At 43.4% G+C, this 16,339-nt stretch overlaps 1 protein-coding gene across 1 annotated transcript in view; it reads left to right on the forward strand.

Annotated features, from left to right (window-relative positions):
• Nucleotides 1-16,339, forward strand: part of LOC139226208 (dynein axonemal heavy chain 9-like) — a 373,005-nt gene that overhangs the window by 311,888 nt on the left and 44,778 nt on the right. The window lies entirely within an intron of this gene.

Genomic DNA, 16,339 nt, shown 5'->3' on the forward strand with positions numbered 1-16,339 from the left:
ATAATGGAGGCAAGTGAAAAAGGAGCGGCAGTAATCATGGGGGATTTTAACCTACATATCGATTGGTCAAATCAAATCGCATGGGGTAGCCTTGAGGAGGAATTCATAGATTGTTTCTGAGAACAGTATGTTACAGAACCTACAAGGGAGCAAGCAATCTTAGATCTGGTCCTGTGTAATGAGACAGGAATAATAAACGATCTCCTAGTAAAAGATCCTCTCGGAATGAGTGATCACAGTATGGTTGAATTTGTAATACAGATTGAGGGTGAGGAAGTAGTGTCTCAAACGAGCATACTATGCTTAAACAAAGGGGACTACAGTGGGATGAGGGCCGAGTTGGCTAAAGTAGACTGGAAACACAGACTAAACAGTGGCACAATTGAGGAACAGTGGAGGACTTTTAAGGAGCCCTTTCATAGTGCTCAACAAAAATATATTCCAGTGAAAAAGAAGGGCGGTAAGAGAAGGGATAACCAGCTGTGGATAACCAAGGAAATAAAGGAGAGTATCAAATTAAAAACCAATGCGTATAAGGTGGCCAAGGTTAGTGGGAAACTAGAAGATTAGGAAAATTTTAAACGACAGCAAAGAATGACTAAGAAAGCAATAAAGAAAGGAAAGATAGATTACAAAAGTAAACTTGCGCAAAACATAAAAACAGATAGTAAAAGCTTTTACCAATATATAAAACGGAAAAGAGTGACTAAAGTAAATGTTGGTCCCTTAGAAGATGAGAAGGGGGATTTAATAATGGGAAATGTGGAAATGGCTGAGACCGTAAATAATTATTTTGCTTCGGTCTTCACAGTGGAAGACACAAAAACCATGCCAAAAATTGCTGGTCACAGGAATGTGGGAAGGGAGGACGTTGAGACAATCACTATCACTAGGGGGCTAGTGCTGGACAGGCTAATGGGACTCAAGGTAGACAAGTCCCCTGGTCCTGATGAAATGCATCCCAGGGTATTAAAAGAGATGGCGGAAGTTATAGCAGATGCATTCGTTATAATCTACCAAAATTCTCTGGACTCTGGGGAGGTACCAGCGGATTGGAAAGCAGCTAATGTAACGTCTCTGTTTAAAAAAGGGGGCAGACAAAAGGCAGGTAACTATAGGCCGGTTAGTTTAACATCTATAGTGGGGAAAATGCTTGAAGCTATCATTAAGGAAGAAATAGTGGGAATTCTAGATAGGAATAGTGCAATCAAGCAGACGCAACATGGATTCATGAAGGGGAAATCATGTTTAACTAATTTACTGGAATTCTTTGAGGATATAATGAGCATGGTGGATAGAGGTGTACCGATGGATGTGGTGTATTTAGATTTCCAAAAGGCATTCGATAAGGTGCCACACAAAAGATTACTGCAGAAGATAGAGGTATGCGGAGTCAGAGGAAATGTATTAGCATGGATCGAGAATTGGCTGGCTGACAGAAAGCAGAGAGTCAGGATAAATGAGTCCTTTTCAGGTTGGAAATCGGTGGTTAGTGGTGTGCCACAGGGATCGGTGCTGGGACCACAACTGTTTACAATATACATAGATGACCTGGAAGAGGGGACAGAGTGTAGTGTAACAAAATTTGCAGATGACACAAAGATTAGTGGGAAAGCGGGTTGTGTAGAGGACACAGAGAGGCTGCAAAGAGATTTGGATAGGTTAAGCGAATGGGCTAAGGTTTGGCAGATGGAATACAATGTCGGAAAGTGTGAGGTCATCCACCTTGGGAAAAAAAACAGTAAAAGGGAATATTATTTGAATGGGGAGAAATTAAAACATGCTGCAGTGCAGAGGGACCTGGGGGTCCTTGTGCATGAATACCAAAAAGTTAGTTTGCAGGTGCAGCAGGTAATCAGGAAGGCGAATGGAATGTTGGCCTTCATTGCGAGAGGGATGGAGTACAAAAGCAGGGAGGTCCTGCTGCAACTGTATAGGGTATTGGTGAGGCCGCACCTGGAGTACTGCATGCAGTTTTGGTCACCTTACTTAAGGAAGGATATACTAGCTTTGGAGGGGGTACAGAGACGATTCATTAGGCTGATTCCGGAAATGAGGGGGTTACCTTATGATGATAGATTGAGTAGACTGGGTCTTTACTCCTTGGAGTTCAGAAGGATGAGGGGTGATCTTATAGAAACATTTAAAATAATGAAAGGGATAGACAAGATAGAGGCAGAGAAGTTGTTTCCATTGGTGGGGGAGACTAGGGGGCACAGCCTCAAAATACGGAGGAGCCAATTTAAAACCGAGTTGAGAAAAAATTTCTTCTCCCAGAGGGTTGTGAATCTGTGGAATTCTCTGCCCAAGGAAGCAGTTGAGGCTAGCTCATTGAATGTTTTCAAGTCAAAGATAGATTTTTAACCAATAAGGGAATTAAGGGTTACGGGGAGAGGGCGGGTAAGTGGAGCTGAGTCCACAACCAAATCAGCCATGATCTTATTGAATGGCGGGGCAGGCTCGAGGGGCTAGATGGCCTTCTCCTGTTCCTAATTCTTATGTTCTTATGTTCTTATGAGAGGTGGGCGCCGGAGGGACTGGAGTGCATCATAACCCCCGGCAACCAAATTTTTATTTGAACCACATGTCCAAAGTTTAATTTGTCAAAGTTTGTCGGTTTTAGTGCTGCCCGCACCCCCCCCCCCCCCCCCCCGCTTTTAGCCAGGGGGCATTTGTATAATTTGTGTTTTTGATGCCCTCAAAAAAAAGGGGGCACTTGAAAAGTTTTTGGAGTGTGACGCCCCCCCACCCCTTTAATCAGGGGTCACTTGATTAATGTGTACAATACAAATAGCTGTTGAGCTGCTCCATTGTGAGTGGCTGAGCCAGTCACGTGATGTTCACAAGACTCAATAAAATCCCAGCCAGTTGGGTTCAGGAGATTCACGATGAGACGGCTGGTTGTGAGCCTGGTGGATGAACTTCTAATGTGTAGTGTGATTGTTAACTAGTTCTTAATAGCAACTGTTGCTTTGAATTCTTAAGCAAAGAACCCATGAAGCCAATAATTTACAGTCGGAGAGAGGAGAATAATAAAGAGAGGTAAGATAGAGTATGAAAGCAAACTAGCATGAAATATAAAACCAGATACTAAGAGTTTCTAGAGGTACATAAAAAGGAAAAGAGTGGCTAAAGTAAATGTTGGTCCCTTAGAAGATGAGACTGGGGATTTAATAATGCGGAACAGGGAAATGGCAGAGACTTTGAACAAATATTTTGTATCAGTCTTCACAGTAGAAGACACTAAAAACATCCCAATAATGGATAATCAAGGGGCTATAGGGAGGGAGTAATACAATCACTATCACTTAAGAAGAAGTACTCGTTAAAGTAATGGGAGTAAAGGCGGACAAGTCCCATGGACCTGATGGCTTACATCCTAGGGTCTTAAAAGAAGTGGCTGTAGAGATAGTGGATGCATTGGTTGTAATCTACCAAAATTCCCTGGATTCTAGGGAGGTCCCAACGGATTGGAAAACCGCAAATGTAGCCCCTATTTATAAAAGGAGGCAAACAGAAAGCAGAAAACTATAGACCAGTTAGCCTAACATCTGTCGTTGGAAAATGCTGGAGTCCATTATTAAGGAAACATTAGCAGGACATTTGGAAAAGCATGATTCAATCAAGCAGAGTCAAGATAGTTTTATTAAAGGGAGCTGTTGCATTGTGAGTGGCTTAGCCAGTCATGTGATGTTCACAAGACTCAATAAAACCCCAGTCAGTTGGGTCTAGGTCATCCAAGATGAGGCAGGTGGTTGTGAACCTAGTGGATGAGCTGGTAATATGTAGTATGATTGTTAAAACTTTGTTAATAAACCAATTATTTCTCAATAGCAATGTGTTGCTATGAATTCTTAAGCAAAGAATTCATGAGGCAAATACATTACAGTAGGGAACTTGGACGCAATGGTGTTCCCATGCACCTGCTGCCCTTGTTCTACTCGGTGGTGGAGGCCGGGGTTTGGGAGGTGCGGGACTTGATCCAATAACCTTCTGACTCAGATTCTAGAGTGCTACCAATTGAGCTGAGCTGACACGAACAAAGCAGGCACCTTAATGCAGTGAGCAAATGCTTCAGCACTGCTGCCGATGGGTAGTTTGAGTGCAGGCAGAGATGTAAATGGTTGAAATTTATATTTAAAGCTACTTTTCACCTGTGGCCACACTGGTTCCACATTATAGGGGAAAAATTTCCTGTTCACTATTTGTTTTTGTTTGTATCTGTATCAAATATCTGTATTTGTTTTTAAAAAGTGCTTATGATTCCACTATGCATGGTGAAGAGCAGAAGTTTCTCCCGTCATCAGGCCCGAAGTGACTACTCCAGCAAATATCTGATTTAAGCTGGTCAAATGGTGCAAACGGGAAGTCGGATCGTAAAATACCATCAGGTTACTTGTTTCGATAGATTGTAAATACTGCCATTAGTTAGTGTTGCTGTTTTTCCTCGAGTCAGTTCATTGGAGAATCCTCTCATCACAGGTTTCATTTAGTGGTGAATCAGAAACACTTTAAACTAAATTACAATCCTATTGCAACCTCCTGCTCTGGAACAAACCCAAAACACTTCCATTTATTATTTCCACTAGTTATCAGTGATGCTTCCCTGGCTGTAATTATATGGGGGTTAGATTCTGTCCCAGTACTTTCATAATTTGGATAATAGTGGTTTGTCTGGAACAAAGTGATTAAAAGTGCTCTTTATATAATTTCTATTTCAGTTGACAGCAAATCAGAAGCAGCTTTGAGCACTAATGACTAGGCATAATTTTGGCACTTAAAAGTAAAAAATTTAATTGCTTTTCACTTATCTGGTTCTTCTTTTGAATGTGGTCACTGAGTTGTCATGCGTGTGAATTGATAGATTACAGACATTAGCCAAAGTGGCTGACATTGTCACTACTAGACAGCTGATGCACAGTGAAAGTGAGGTGCACAGTGATTCAAGGCAGTCAATCACTGGAAGGGACATTATGTCAGTAATACACTTTGGAATCAAAGTACAGTTAAAAAAAAATGAACTGATAAATTGAGCAAAGAAGAGTACGATTTGCTACTTTGGTTTATCAAGTCTCGTCAGGTTTGTCAAAGGCAGCACTCAATATTGGGTTGAGGGATTAACTGTGGGCTGGGTAACAACTTTTTAAATTCCAATTTATATGCAGTCATCTTTGAGCTGACGACGAGGATCTAAATTTGACATTAAAATGTATATGGCAAAATGAGAGAAAACAAAGAAATAATCGGGTTTTTTTGCCATTTTGCCATTTATTGCATTTATTGCCAAAAATATTGCGAATCACACCGCCATTTTTTAAAGGCCTATGTTTTGTCACAAAATGCGCCCTGCTGTAAAAATTGGCTTTGCATGAGGTTTCACGGCGGAAACTGCGGTCCTCGCCAACTTTAGTCCGAGGCCGATTACCGCTAAAAGACAGGCCTTGGAAGGGAGGAAAACACACAAAAAAAAGCAAAAAATAAAAAAAATCACAAAACATTTACAAGACCGTTAACTAATCGCTGCAAAAAATTTTTTAATTTAAACTTTAACTTACCTTTTTTGCAGGTCTTCATATGTACCGCTGTTTTTGGGGCTGCAACACAGGTTTTTCTCGGGTATTTTTTTTCACCCAGAATACTGGTGCGTCAAGCGGCCAAACTACCAGACTACGGCGATAGCGGTACTTCCAGTCTTGCACGCCAGCGGTCCGCTTTTCAGCGGAATTTCAAAACCGCCGGCGCAAGACTTCGGCAAAGCTACCGGATCATCAGTTATCGCCAAAAACGGCGAAATATCGCCGAAAAAGCAGGTGCAAGGTTGGTGAATTTCCAGCCCGTAATGTATTTACTTCATGGATTCTTTGCTTAAGAATTCATAGCAACACATTGCTATTAAGAACTAGTTGGTTTATTAACAAAGGTTTAACAATCACACTACACATTACCAGGTCATCCGCTAGGCTCACATCTGCATGCCTCATCGTGAATGACTTGGACCCAACTGACTGGGGTTTTATTGAGTCTTGTGAACATCACGCAACTGACTAAGCTACTCACAATGCAACAGCTCTACAAACCTGTGGGCATACTCACAGGTACATACATTACACTAGACATATATACGAGGTACAGACTTGTATAAATAGCTAAATGGGTGGGGGACAGGTAGATAGAAACGGGCACATGATGAACAAGCTCCAGTAGCCCAGAGTGTGCAGACTACCTTGCTAGCATATCAATCTGAAGAGAGTTCCTCACCAACCAAGCACCAACTGACTCTTTTACACCACCCACCCTCCCTGACCCCCGCCCTCATCATTCCCTGTTAAAGTACATTACCAGCACTTCCTGCTAGAGATAAAATGGGAACTAGATATAAAATAGGAGCTGTAGTCAAGTCATTGATAAGACCAGAGGGCTTCAAACTTCCTAGTAAGAAGATAAGGGGCTGTTCCCTTGAGGGTTGAGATTTGTAGAATGACATTCAACTGTTTCATATTATGATAAACAGCACCAATGAAATTCCACAGTTAAAATTAATTCATGAATCTTTGTATCCTTCTGTCTCGATAATTAGCTGCACATTTATCAACAGATGTGTACACTAACTGTCACCAGCATCTTGAACAAGGAAATTTAATTACTTTGCACTTTAGGGGCCGGAATAAAAGTAAGCAAGTTGATTGGTAAATGCAACAATCAAAGACTTTTGTTTTGACCTGTACACATAATATCATAAATAAAGTACAAAATATAACTGATTCAGGTTATCATTTTAGAAAGATTGGCCTGATGTCCCACAATATGGTCAATATGAGGATGTGCTCCACAATATTAGCGATGCACAGATATTCTGACAGAGTAAAATGCTAATTTACAATTTTGGATCCAGATTAAAACTGTATCTCTTTCAAAAAGGTTCTTCTGTTAGCAGAAACGATATTCTGATGGAGTATTGTTCATTATCTCTCTGAAGTGCGACTGCCAACTTCAATTGTGGTGTGGCTTTGTGCCCATTAGAAACTGGGTTGAAATGCTTTTGACTCATTTCATGTTAGACTCACAAAGCCAACATAAGGAAGAGACCTTCATTGCACAGCCCTGGCAATATTTAAACCTAAATCACAGAGTTAAACAACAATATTCTCTCCAATCTATTCAATCCCTTTCTCCCACTTGGTTCACACTCCTTGATATACAGTTGCCTGTGGGATGTTCAAATACTGCAATACAATTGAGGGCTCCTAATAATGTTGTAAACCACTCGAGTGAAACTTGAGGAAAGCTTGAAGGGTATATTAGTAAGATCTGAGCCCTGAGATTGTGTCACCATCCAATCTTCTGTTACTTTTCATTTTAAGCTGGAAAACAATGGCCAATGCTGGCCAGACCAAACTGCAGTGTCTCCTTCGACATCCTTGTATTTGCTTCCATTATCAGTGACTCCTGTGCCATCTCATATCTGCTAACGGTTAACTTGCATTAAGGTGGAGATATAGATTTTTGAATGATAAAGGAATCAAGGATTATGGGGAGTGGGCAGGGAAGTGGTGTTGAGGCCAAGATCAGATCAGCCATGATCTTATTGAATGGCGGAGCAGGCTTGAGGGGCCGTATGGCCTACTCCTGCTCCTATTTCTTATGTTCTTATGTTGTTATCCCATCTTTCACTCTGCAACGTCCCTCTGAAATTTCTGTTTTTTTTAAGAAAACACCCCAAATGATTATGCTACTCCTACATAAAACTGCACATCAATTCAGATGTAACCATTATTAAAAATGGCTGATATGGAGGACTGGGTGATGTAAAAGAAAGACTTGGATTTCTCTTGCACCTTTCATGACCACCAGACATCTCAAAGCGCTTTGCAGCCAATGAAGTACATTTGGAGTGTAGTCACTGTTGTAATGTAACAAACCCTGTACTTTCACTGAGCTGCCTTTGCATCTAGCTCAGACTCCTGAGTTTTTTCGCTGTTAGCGTCCTGCATGAACCAAGTTTAACCAGTGTTAATCCACTTCCTTGTAAGCCACAGGCCCGCAACAGAAAACAGTCCGCACTTTGACCCTGCAGTAATTGGCACTGAATGGGCAATGTTACGAGGAGGAGCTTGATCGAACAGTGGAAAAATTCATACTGGTTCAGTATAGAGTGCACTTCTGAGTTTCAGGCTCATTCTGAAAGCAGAGTAAAAGGAGCTTTACTCCATGTCGGGGATGTGTTTTATCACAAAGGGCAAAGTGCTGTCCAGTGATAGCCACTGGGAAGTGAGTGTGTGGATATCGGGTGTGTTGTGTACCTGTAAGGCATGCACTCCCATGTTCCGCCACCAGGGAGTGCATCCCCTGAAGTCCCAAGGGATCCCAGCATCCCTTGAGAGCACTGTATATAAGCCGGCCCCTAAGGCCTGTTACTCACTCTGGAGTGTCTTAATAAAGACAGTGATCACTGTTACTTTAACCTCCCTGTGTGCAGTCTCGTCTGTGTTCAGAACACAATAGGGTGGAAACAGAATTGAGTTTGCCTATGAAGCCTTTCGTGTCAAAGAGCCTATGGGTGATATACTGTAGAACAGTACTCTAGCATGAGTCAGTGCAAGAAGGAGTGAGTGGAGCACATCAGAGAGAAAATAGGAAGAAGGGGAGAAAATATTTTGCTGAGGGTTGGGGATTCAAAAAGAAATGTGGATAGAACTTAGTGCTTTTGCTGTACAAGTAATATCATTGTTTTGCATATTGATCAAACACCGTTTCAGAGTCATGTTAATAACTTTACAGCAGTGAGTGTCCCAATTCAAGCTGGTAAAGCAACTGGATAAATTAACTATTTTAAATTATGAATTGGTCATGTTCTCTTCTGAACTATTTTTTCTCAAAGTAATATGTCTTTCTGTAGAACGGTTTAAGAGAGCGTGCATCACACTGTTAAATGTCACGTGTATAAAAGACAGAAGGAAAGGCTGACAATTCAGGCTGGTTTGTTTCTGACCTGGAGCTAGAAATTTACCATCCCATCTTAATATTTCCTTCGTCAAACTGCAATTAAGCTCTGACTGACCTCAAGTGCTGATCAGTGACAGAGGTGAAGGCTTATGGGTTTAAAGGGACAAGGGCAGTTAAAACACAGCTTCACCTGAACAGCAGAATAATACATTGTCAATATAAAACAACATGTCACTTGAGATATCGCGAGCAACGCCACAGGACACCTGCGAGCATTAAATCAAAAATAAAGGGATCAATCTGGCAGAACTGGCTTTGTAACAGTTTTGAAAGAAAATACTGCAAAGCATGGACAGGATGCCAAGCAGCATCTTACCCTCTCATGAGCTGCAGGAGAACTCTGGCTTGGGGAATTAAAAGGAGTAATGAGGAAGAGTGTCTGATATCAAGGTCAAGTGGGGGATAGTAGCCACTGCAAACAGAATTGGGTCAGACACTATTCAGCAAAAGCTGATCGAACATTTAGTTTGACCATCAGTAGGTTTACTTATTACCATATGGCAAGAAAATAAGTGAAATGCCAGTGTGCTCAGAGGCCTCTGCCAATTATATTTTATGATCTATTTTAATAACATATTTAAGTTGCATTTCCTTTCACAACAGTACTTCCAGTTAATTCAAAAACTGGCATATCGCTATTTTATTACCAGTTTATTTTTTGTTGCAGGCGGAGTAAATGTTAACTGATTTATATGTAGTCCCCCGTTTCCAATCACTCTGCATTCCCCTTCAGTGGCACCTGATGGGAGGATGTACAGTTAGAGCCAGTTTTGTGTCACTAGTGATGTTGCAGGCTGCCAAATGATGTAGGGCATGCAAAAATAACAGCAGTTGGCACGGCGACGTTCATCCAGGTGCTTTTAATGAAATAAAGTGATTTAAAAAGCAAAAAAGGTCCGAGAATGGGTAATAATTCAGACTAAGGAGTTCACTGACAGTGCTGTTCTGCTGCTGTTTGTGGTGAAGTGGTGATTTCTTCTTTACACCAAGAGTTAAGTTCAGTATAAGTCCAGGGGTGAACATAAGAACATCAGAATTAACAACAGGAGTAGGCAATCTAGCCCCTCAAGTCTGCTCCGCCATTCAACAAGATCATGGCTGATCTGGCCGTGGACTCAGCTCCACTTACCCGCCCGCTCCCTGGAACCCTTAATTCCCTTATTGGTTAAAAATTGGTGGGATCTGACTAGTGTTGCCAACCCTCCAGGATTGGCCAGGAATCAAACGTTAATCTCCTGGATATTCCTCTGAACAACCCGGGAGAAAAATCACCACGGACATTTTCTTCAGTTACACTCTGGCCAGATTAGCCACAAACAGCTGCGCCGCGACAGGCCCAGGATGCAATGCAGCCTTGACGCGAGCACACTCCAATCATCATAGGCAGTCCCTCGAAATTGAGGAATACTTGCTTCCACTCAAAGTGAGTTCTTAAGTGACTGAACAGTCCAATATGGGAATTACAGTCTCTATCACAGGTGGGACAGATAGTCGTTGAAGGAAAGGGTGGGTGGGACTGGTTTGCCGCATACTCCTTCCACTGCCTGTGCTTGATTTCTGCATGCTCTCGGCGATGAGACTCGAGGTGCTCAGCACCCTCCCGGATGCTCTTCCTCCACTTAGGGCAGTCTTTGACCAGAGACTCCCAAGTGAAGGTGGGGATGCTGCACTATATCAAGGAGGCTTTGAGGGTGTGCTTGAAATGTTTCCTCTGCCCACCTGGGGCTCGCTTGCCATGTAGGAGTTCCAAGTAGAGCACTTGCTTTGGGAGTCTTGTGTCAGGCATGCGAACACTGTGGCTTGCCCAACGGAGCTGGTCGAGTGTGGTCAGTGCTTCGATGCTGGGGATGTTGGCCTAACGTTGGTGCGTCTGTCCTTCCAGGGGATTTGCAGGATCTTGCGGAGATACTCCATTAAAGTGGTGCACACAGGACTGTGGGTATTGTAGCCACCATGATTGGATGATTGATGTATCAGGCGACCAATTGACAGAGAGTGTGGGGAGGCAGGCTTTCATGGAATACATTCGAACCAGAGCTGGTAACTATAGTCCTGACTCAGACGTGTAGTGGTGTGGAACCTCTCCCCCTCTATAAGGGCAGAGACAGTTTCACAACACTGGGTGTGAGCAGGCATGCCCGGAGCTTTGTCCTGAATTTCAGTTGGAGCCAGGCAGTATTAACAATAGTACTACCGGCTGGAGTTAATACTGCCACAACAATACAAAAGCAAAATACTGCGGATGCTGGAATCTGAAATAAAAACAGAAAATGCTGGAAATTTCAGCGGGTCAGGCAGCATCTGTGGAGTGAAAAACAGAGTTAACGTTTTGGGTCGATGACCCTTCATCAGAAGTTAATACTGCCGTCGATTTCAGAGCAGTAACTGCTGCATACGGAGTTTGGCTGGAGCTGCAACATAGAGAGCAAGCCTGCAGCACTGTATATTTAGAAATTTTCCACAATTATATCATTTCAAAAGAAGTGAATTGTTGCAATTTGAGGTCTCCACTGGATAACTTCTCTCATGGTCACCCCCATAATCGAGCCCACACATTCGACAAACTGAAATGCCACTTTAGTTGCACAATATCTGCTGGACAAGCGCACCATTGGACTACTGCCTTTTCAACAGTCCCCGTTGCCTATTAGTCTGCAATGTATTACTGTGTTTTATTGTCTAAACTTTTAAAAACATAGAAAATATTCAAAGCCTGGCCTTTCATTTGTGGTTGTCGCCCAGTATCTTAGCCAGTTCCTACAGTAGCATCACGGCAAGCTACACTAGGACAGCACTTTCAGTGAACTCCTTGTCTGAATTGTGACCCATTCTCTGAATTTCCATCACTTATTTCATTAAAAACGCCTCAATGAACTTCACAGTATTGTCTAGGGGTTGAAGAGAAATGCTTGTGAACTGCAATTAGCTTATTACAGTGACATTAGCACATTCTTGGTCTCCAGGCCTTAAGATAGCCTACGATTAATTATTGTATCGGATGGTTGTGGAAAATCAATGCAACAGATTTCACTTAATTACAGGATGATTAACCTCATTCAATATGCAAAAGTAAGAAAAAGTATAATGCTTTGCTAACGCCCTGAGTAATACTAAATCTGGAGCAGCAAATTTAACATAAAACTCGATTGTGGGGTTTTGTCTAGCCACCATGGACCCTCCAGAAAATGTGTCAGTAGATCAGAAGAATTGAAGTAGTTGAGAGCATTATTCCTGAGCCAGCCAGCAATATAGGAAAACAAAGAGAGAGTGGAGAAATCTCCTTCGGGATTCCACCCAAAAGCACACAGGATCACGACTGAGAACATTGCCAACTTCAGGTTGAGGCCCATCATCAATGTTCCCTCTAATTTTTTTCACTGTGGTTATCTGAACGAACATCTTCGCAGCCTTCTACTCATGCGCAGTACCCAACAGTCGTGGCTGCAATGGGCCACGATTTCCTCGGCTCCGTGCGGAGAAGGTCACTGGATCCTTTGGTGGGGGTGGAAGAGAAAGAGAGAGAGGAGGGGAGAGAGCATGAGCACGAGAGCGAGGAGGGGGCGAGGGTGAGAGAGAAGGGGGTTGGAGAGGGCGAGGAGGGGGAAGAGAGGGAGATCAAGAGAGTGAGGATGGGGAGAGAGCGTGAGCATGAGAGCGAGGAGGGGGCAAGAGGGCGTGAGCGAAGGGGTTTGGAGAAGGCGAGGAGGGGGAAGAGAGGGAGAGCGAGAGAGGATGGGGAGTCAGGGAGGAGAGCAGAGGTCAAAAACTTGTGGGGAAAAGATAGCCAGGAACTCGGGGGTGGGGGTGGAGGTGGGAGAGGGGTGGTAAAGAGCATGGAGGGCACAGGGAGAATGGGGGAAGAAGGTGATCCAGCTCTAAAGGGGGGGGGGGAATGGGGGCAAGCAGATGATCCAGATGATAGGATGGATCACGTTCTTCCAACCTCACCCCCTTGACACCCACATCACATTTTCCCTCCCCTCCCCCTACACCTGGTTGATTTCTTGGAAAGCTCAGTACGTGTGCGGCAGGTCACATCATTGGGCTGGATGAAATCCGGAAGCCATTACACTGTCACTATTCACTTCATACCTTGCAGCCACACACAACATCGTCGAGCAGACAATTGGAATGCTCAAGCAGCGCTTCCAATGCCTGGACCATTCTGGAGGCTGCCTACAATACTCCCCTCAGCAGGTCTCTGAGTTCATTGTGGTGTGCTGCATGCTACACAACTTAGCCATCATGAGGGGACAGGAATTGCCAAAGGGGATTGCAGGACCACCTCGGGCGGAGGGGCGGAGGGTGGGGGGGGGAGGAGGAGGAGAAAGATGAGGAAGAGGAACCTGGCGAGGAACTCATGCCACCACCACTCCCACCACAACCACAGGGGAGGCATCGTGGAAATTTCGCCACTGCAAAAGCCTTACATCCGCAGCTCATAATTGAACGCTTCACTTGAAGAGTGAATGGCATGGTTGCGCAATGACTGACCACTCCATCCCACCATGTTGACTATTCCCCCTCTTATTCTGCAAATGAGACACGACACAGGAATGGTTAAGGTGAATCAAAAAATGCATTAAACATTGTAACATTGTAAACTTTATAACCTTTTTTGTGAGATTGGGTTGGGTAATTGGGTTACCCTGCAGAAAATGAGGTGCCTCAACATTGCTAAAAATATAAGCTCGATGCCAGAATTCTGATTTTCAAAAGTAAGCTCCAATTTTCTCCACTTTTTATGTTATTAAGGTTTTTTATTAACTTTCATCAGCAATAAGACTAAAACCATAAATCCATGTCTGGTGCAATATTGGATTTATTAAAAAGTAGCTAATAAAAGTAAGTTAAACTTGTGCTAATCAATCTTCTTTCCTCTGCTAAAATGCTTTACCTAATGATTGAAAGCCTGATCTCTCAAACCTATCTGCCGCAGGATTATTTTATTTTAAAAAACAGATTCACATTCAGCTCAAAATTCACGCAAACTCCTTTTTCATTTCCTCTCCTGAAATAGGGCACTGCCATCTGATAGCAACAAATTACTTTCTTACTCACCTGTTGCAGGTAAAACTCGGCAGCTCACTCACCTGTCTGGGTTTAATAAGTCGATGAGGTACACGTGGTTTATCTCCCGATCTTTCCCACCGAGTTTTAAAGCTTCGTCCAGCCCCATAGCGGTGGCCAGCTGCATTGATCTGGCCCGCTCTGAATTGCCCTGCAGTGACCCCGGAGTTTCTGTAACACAGACCTCCAGAACCCTGGTGAAAATAAATAACTCCAAGCGGATCGAGATACGATGGGGACTGGATTCAGTTTGAAAATGGCATTGACCATGGATTAATGTGGTGTTATGACCATAGGCAGGACCAATGCTAAATATACTTCTACCCAACAGGGTAAAGGACGTCAGTTTATTGAGAAAGAAAGAGATCTTAGTACAGGCGCAGTGTCGAGAATCCGGAGTTCTGGAATCCGGAATGTTACAGAATCCGGACTCCGGACCGATCGGTGACCGGGTCGTCCGGAATCCATAAAATGATCCGGAATCCGGTCTCACCGACCCTGCCGACCTCGGGCCTTGCCTCCACTTGCCTCGCCCCACTCGCTGCCCTTACCTCAGGGCCTCCTCGCCGGCCGGCCCAAACACCTCCTCCGCGACGGGGCCGGCCGGCCTGAACAACTCCTCGGCAGGCACTCCCCCCTCCCCCGCCCCCCCTGCCACTCTTTGACATTCCGAAATCCAGAAATACCTGAACCAGGGCTTGGGTATTTCCAGATTCGTGATGTCAGAAAGTCGATCAAAGTCCGGAAAAGCCCAGAATCTGGAATGGCCTCGGTCCCGAAGGTTCTGGATTCTTGGTGCTGCACCTGTATTATAATTCCTTTAAGATTCATGACGCATGCGTGAAGCAATTGCGAAGTCGCATTGCCAGGACCAGTCAATTTAAATAAAACATATAATTTTGTCCTTGTATAAGACTTCAGTTAGACCCCACTTAGAATACAATGCCCAGACAAGGTCCCTCACAAGGTGGTGATATAGATGCATTGTAAAAGGTTCAGGAGGAGAGCCATAAGAATAATACCCATCTTAAAACTCTTCAGTTGCATGAGATAGGCTTAAAAACTGTTTGCTTTAGAAAAGTGTAGACTCCGGGGTGATCTGATAGAGATGTTTAAAACAATGAACTTTGCTCATGTAGGTAGAATGTTTCAATTAGATAGCTGCATTCCTTCAAGAAGAGAGCTGGACCACAGATAAGTTAAGCAGAGTAATAAGTAAAATAAATTGTGATCAGTGTGGTCTCCTGGAGTAGTTTTGATCACCTAAAGAGATTAGAGAGGAATTGTTTCTCCCTAAAATGATCTTGCTTTAAAAAAAAAATATTTTTCTGTCTCCCAGGAGATCACATGGCTGTTGGGTGTTGTATATTGTGATGGTCAAGGCATCATGGCTATATAGAACAGGCTCAATGAACCAGCTGATTAATGGACCTAAAATTTCTTGCCATTTACTTACTGCTCTTTTTGAACGTTGGCACCACATGTGTATCCTTCCAGTCCATGAGGACAATGCCAGACTCTTGCAAGCTATTAAATGTATGAGCAAGGAACTCCGTGATCACAGCCCCCATGTATTTTTTGAGTAGTCTCAAGAGCTTGCCATCAGGATTAGTTTTGAGACCCTTTATTCTATCCAGGTCTAAATCTGCATGTTTTGTCAATTTCAACTATATAAAGTCAGTTGTACAATATATTATTAGTAACGCATAACTCAGCATCCTCTTCTGTAGTGAAGACTGATGCAAAGGAACCATTTAAAACCTCTGCTATATCTTGGGAGTCCACCTGAATGTTTAAAATAATGAAGTTTCCTCATGTAGGTACGTGGCCTCGACCCTCCCTATCTCCTAAATCTCCTCCAGCTCCACAACTCTCCCTCCCGAACTTTCAGCACTCCTCTAATTCTGCCCTCCTGAGCATCCCTGATTATTACCATTGGTGGCCGGGCCTTCTGTTGCCTAGGCCCCAAGCTCTGGAACTCCCTGCCTAAACCTCTCTACCTCTCTTTCCTCCTTCAAGATGCTCCTTAAAACATAGCTGTTTGACCAAGCTTTTGGTCACCTGCGCTAATTTCTACTTATGCGGCTCGGAGTCAAATTTTTATCGCATAATACTCCTGTGAAGCACCTTGGGACATTTCACTACGTTGAAGGCGCTATATGAATACAAGTTGTTGTTGTTGAATCTGCCCTGAGGAATCCTTCAATGGCATTATACAGTCCTTACTGGCCGTGCGACTCCTAATGTTGCTAAAATAGATTTTAAG

This window comes from Pristiophorus japonicus, chromosome 16 (genome assembly GCF_044704955.1).
Source record: "Pristiophorus japonicus isolate sPriJap1 chromosome 16, sPriJap1.hap1, whole genome shotgun sequence".
In the NCBI taxonomy this organism is placed as follows: Eukaryota; Metazoa; Chordata; class Chondrichthyes; family Pristiophoridae; genus Pristiophorus; species Pristiophorus japonicus.